Raw genomic sequence first — 5,508 nt, 5'->3', positions numbered from 1 at the left:
AGACTACAATGCTCCAAAGGAACCTTATAAACTGGTTCGTCAGCTTGAACCTTCTAGGGTTCGACTCTAGACTCAAAACGACAGGACTAAGTAAATAAAACTCAAAGAAAACTAACCTAGTCTAAGAAACAAAGCTCATCGTTTCATTTATTACAGAAATGGAAAGTTTGAAATAAAAGACTTAAACTACACGACTTGAGTCGTTTAACTTTGGCAGTTAGTCACTGGCGATGTTGATTCCTCCTGCAAGCACAATAAAATAATTGAAACACTTACCTTGGGGTGGCGCGGCCCATTTGGTATCGTGTGCGGCTTCAGCGTTTATTGAGGTGTCCGGCCTTGGCCTGTGGTTGCTTGGGTCGCTTGAGGTGTCTTCTGATTCCGGAGAATCTTGATCTTCATGTTCCTTAAGCTCTATGACTGTTTCTACTTGTGTGGCTCGTCGCTTGGCCTCGGTTAGCTTGTTATCGCGTCCACTTGGTGTGTTGTGAAGCAACTCCAATTCTGTACGTTCGCCTGCTAGAATTCCACGTGCATTAGTCTTATAATGTGCACTTGGTCGAGAGAAATTACCTTTGTTGGCCAGTTCTAGGTCGTCTGGTGGCTCGGCCTGCGTTGCATGGCATTTCTCGGCTAAAACGAGTGTGGCATCGGCTATCTCCTGTTCGGCTTGTTCAAATTCAATTCTGTCTCGAGCGTTGGCTTCAGGGGGTGATTTTGGTCGAGGAATGTCAGCTCCAGTACGGTCGATTTTGTCGTCATGGTGGTCTTGCCGTTGAAGCTTCATTTTCTCGGCTAAAAGTTCTCGCGTATCGGCCAAAAGTTCTCGCGCATCGGCTATTTTTGGGCTATCTCCGAATTCTTCAAGTTTTAAGCATGTAAAAGATATTCTGCTCGGACTGTTAGCTTTTAAATCAAAAGTTGGTCGAGAGATGTCACATTGGCCTTGTGAGAATCGATGGTCTGGTGTGTCTTCTCCCTGAGTCATGTTCTCCGGCCCGATTTGGCCGCAAAGGTCGTTTAAGCCGTGTATGACTTGTAGGTCTGGTAACAAGGGGTCATTTGGGTCCAGTGAGTTTATAAAGACGTGTAGTGCCTTCTTGTATCTGTTCCTCATCTGTTTGATCTTGGACCGAGTCATGGCCTCGTCTTGGACCTCCGGCATGTGTCTCTCGATGCTTGATGGGTCGGTAGGGTCGATGTCCACATCAAGAAGTGAAGCCTCACTAAACCCATGGTGTTGGCATTGGTTGGTGTAGCTCCTGAATCTCTCATATGCTTCACCAAAACTCTCATTGCTGTGTTGAGTGAAGCTAGAGATTTGGTTTCTCAATTTAGCTGTTCTGGAGGTGGAGAAGAACTTAGAGAGAAATTCCTGCTTGCATTGCTCCCAGGTCTGAATGGAGACTCTTGGGAGGTTCTTCTCCCATTGGTGAGCTTTGTCACCAAGACTGAAGGGGAATAATCTGAGCTTGAAACTGTCCTCAGAAACTCCATTTATCTTTGTCAAGTCACATACTTTATCAAATTGATCCAAGTGTTCCAAGGGATCTTCCATTGCCAATCCATGGAACTTTGAGTTTTGGACCATATTCAGTGATGATGCCTTCACTGCAAAGTTGTTGTTTTGCACAGGTGTTGCTTGACTTCCAGCTCCATACTGATGAGCATTTGCCCTGTCATTTTCTCCAACAGAGACCTGTGGCTGCTTATATCTCCTTTGCGGGTGTTCGAAGGTCTGTTGGTGGTGCACCTGTTGTCTTTGCTGGACATTGGCCTGATGCCTCTGCTGATGAGCTGGAGCTTGTCCCTGGTGGAAATAAGCTTACTGTTGATGCACCTGTTCCTGATAAACATTACCCTGATGTAACCCTTGACCAGCTCCATTACCAGCTGCATTACCAGCTCCATTACCCTGAGCCTGTTGCTCCGGAGCCGGTTGCTCAATGTCAACTACATGATGTCTTTGATCTTCCATATCAGCCTGATCAATCTGTCTTCCACGCCTATCCCTTCTCCTCCTTGGAACCAAAAGATTAATGTTGTCGTTTAAGGGGTAAGGCTGACCACAGCTTCTTGATCTGGACCTGGTGTTCATGCACCTGAAACTCACAACCAGAACTTGGAAGAAATTAGAAAACACAAAAGAAAATGCTTGATCTCAAGAAATGACACAATCTTAATGCTATCACACTTTGGCAACGGCGCCAATTGATAACTTAGAGTTTTTAAGGCTCTTAATGAGGGGTTATCAATCCTTTTTGTCACTTTGCAGTACAAAGGGTATCGATCCATCATGTGTAGACACTAAGATGCAGTATCAGTTCTTGATTCAAGCCATATGAGTGAAGTTTTGATGATTAATGACAACAAAGAACTTAAAACAAGAATTAGAGCTAATGATCAACTTAAACAAGCAAGTGAGTGATAACTTAGAGTTTTCAAGGCTCTAAATGAGGGGTTATCAATCCCTTTTGTCACTTTGCAGTACAAAGGGTATCAATCCATCATGTGTAGACACTAAGATGCAGTATCAGTTCTTAATTCAAGCCAAATGAGTAAAGTTTTGATGCTTAATGACAACTAAGAATGAAAAAAAAAACAAGGATTAAAGCTAATGATCAACTTAAACAAGCAAGTAAATGAGCTAAATGAGATGAGAATGTATGTATGATGATGAGAAAGGTCTTAGACATGATAGTGGATTAGGGTGCCTTTAGTGTTAAACTAGTGAGCTAATGAATCATGTGATCAAGCAAACCATTCAACTTAAACATCATTAATTAAGTTAATCCTCTCATGAAGGTATCAACTTCTATGCTAAAACAGTTTCTAACCTAATCATCATTAGTGAAACATGAATCAACAAGCATTGATAACCAGTTTAATCTGTCATTTAAGCATATAGACAATCATTCCCATGATGAATAACACTTAAACCTCTAACAACCTTGGTTCAGGCATTTCATCAAACACTTTTGGTGCATGAAATACCCAGAATCTAGACCAGATATAATGTGTATGGATCTGGCATTAAGAACAGGTTGTAGAGAATGGAATATGAATGATCTAACCCCTAAGCTCACTAATCTACCACCTAAGCGCCCTAATCTACATATCTAAGACCTTAATATGGGGATTACTCACTAATCATGATCAACACCCTAGATCCTTTGCAAGATGTGTTGTTAATCATGATTAGAAGTGTGTAAATGAAGATGGAGATGATAGATTAAGAAGAAGAAAGCTTTTAAACACAAGATCTCTCAAACTCTCTTGATTAAAACGCCCAAAATCAGATATTTCTCTTCAAAAGGAGTTTTCTTAAACAAAAGAGGCAAAGAGATTATAGAATAAAGCTTAAGTCCTTGGGATAAAACCCTAAAAACTATATATAGGTCTTTAAAACGGACCGGGTCAGCCCGGAACAAACCGGATCCTGACCCAGCTTTAATGGATAAAATGACGAGTGTGTGAGTTGGTCAGGAGCCTCCCAATTCGCATGCCCAAGTCGCACAGCCAAAGAAGCAGTCTTGTGAGCCTTAAGTCCCTTAGTCTCAGCTGCATGCCCATCTAGGTGTGTTTTACGAGTCTTCATGCGGTTCAGTCTTCTTCCTCTTCAACTCGCATCACCAAGACAAAATCTGGGGAGAATATGTGTGCGAGTTGGTCCTCCTTTAGTCCCAAGTCGCATGCCTAACTCGCACAGCCAAAGAAAGAAGCTTGAACGAGATAGAACCCATGTAAGCTCAGCCGCATTACTCTCTCGGTGTGATTTTCGAACCTTCATGCGGCTTAGTTCTCTTTGCTCCTTAACTCGCACGACCGTGTAGCAGGGGCCTTCAGAGATGTGTGCGGGATGGTCTCCATCACTCCCAAGTCGCATGCTCAAGTCGGTGTAAATTGAGAGTCTTCATGCGGCTCAGTTCCAAGCTTGGCCAACTCGCATGCTCAAGTCGCACGGTTGTGGACTTAGTATTTTTCTTGATCGGGAACCTTAGACCTTACCCAGTGATACCTTACTCGCACATCTCAACACGCAGCTCAACCCTCAGGCATTAATCTCCAGACATTGCGAGTTAACCAAGTCGCAAGACCATCTCGCAGGCTTCAGGTCTACTTGGACCACTTCACATTCGTAGGAGAGTAACTCCCAAGATACTGGTCCAAATTTGGCGATTCCAACTTCAGTGGACAGAAAAATTAGGCATCTTCAACTTTGGTGAAGGAACCTTCGGCGTTTGGGTAGTGGAAGGTTCCCTGGAGGGCTTAACTTCGCAGTGCACAGACACGGTTAGAAAGAGGCTTCTAGACATGCGTCCATTCCAGAGACGTTATCTTCTTGCTCATAGCTCCGAATTGAATGGTCGCAAACGTTATGGAAAGAGGACTCAAATATCTCGGATCTTGATGAAGGCCATGTAGACTGAATCGGTCTGGAATCGATTGGCCTTCGCATTCTTCGGAGCTCATCGGGTCGGTCCAAAACGGCAGTGAGACAGGCGTGCCTTCCGACGAGCTTAACTCTCTGTTCAAGGCTCCAAATCATATGATTCCACCTGTTATGGAACCATGATCCAATCCTCTCCAACTTTGATGAAGCACCCGACAACTGAATCGACCGGCAAGACCTTCGGGTAACGCGATTTCTGAGATGTGTCTTTACCCGGAAAATTTGGCTGAGAAACCTTAGCAGCGGTACGCGTTTTGGCCGAGGGGCTCACTCGCGGTACATGAAAATAGCCGATAAAAGTTGTCTGCACTACGTGAGAATCGCCGAGAACCTCCAAAAACCCATTTTCACCATCTTTCAAGTCCTGATCGCCATTCCTCTTCCTGGATCCACCTTTTCAACTCCAAATAGCTCCAAATACAACTGATAAACACTCCAAACATGCAAAGACTCATTGGGACCTAAAACAAACCCTAAAGACCTAAAATGCATGAAATAAGATATGATTTGAAATGAAATATACAACCTAAATGATGCAAATTATGAACATATCAACTCCCCCACACTTGTCCTTTGCTTGTCCTCAAGCAAAAAGAGCAAATGAGAGAAAGAGGTTGGATGCATTGGGAGTTCATATTCCTTAATGAGAGAGTGTATCACTAAAAGAATTCAAGGCTCACTGTCCTAGTTGCTAATTCTAAGATGCATTGCAAACAAGATTACTCACAAAAATTTAGCCATATTAATCAATAAATGAATCAAGCTCAAGCTTAAATTTTCAACAGCCATAGTTCCAACCTTTTGACATTCATTAAAGCTCATGTGAATCATGCTTATGCAAATCATGTGAACTCACTTGTCTTGGGACAGGGTCATGAGACAAAGATAATCTCATTTAATGTTTATGGTTTCCATGCAGCTCAAGGGATCACTCAAGAAGGAATAAACTTTAACAGAATGCAGAAGGTAAAAGGTAACTGGTGCATACAAGAGCAGAATCCCATCTACCCAATACCCCAAATTGGTCTTTCACCTTAACTCTACTCCCATGAAGA

At 43.0% G+C, this 5,508-nt stretch overlaps 1 non-coding gene across 1 annotated transcript; it reads left to right on the top strand.

Annotated features, from left to right (window-relative positions):
• The first annotated feature begins 1,229 nt into the window (after positions 1-1,229).
• On the top strand, positions 1,230-1,336 carry LOC112084800. Its single transcript, XR_002898460.1, has one exon. It is a non-coding gene; the product is annotated as a small nucleolar RNA R71 (small nucleolar RNA).
• Positions 1,337-5,508: the final 4,172 nt, after the last annotated feature.

This window comes from Eutrema salsugineum, unplaced genomic scaffold (genome assembly GCF_000478725.1).
Source record: "Eutrema salsugineum unplaced genomic scaffold, Eutsalg1_0 scaffold_4, whole genome shotgun sequence".
In the NCBI taxonomy this organism is placed as follows: Eukaryota; Viridiplantae; Streptophyta; class Magnoliopsida; order Brassicales; family Brassicaceae; genus Eutrema; species Eutrema salsugineum.
Note: the sequence above shows the minus strand (reverse complement) of the source record. Positions and strands in the feature narration are given on the sequence as shown.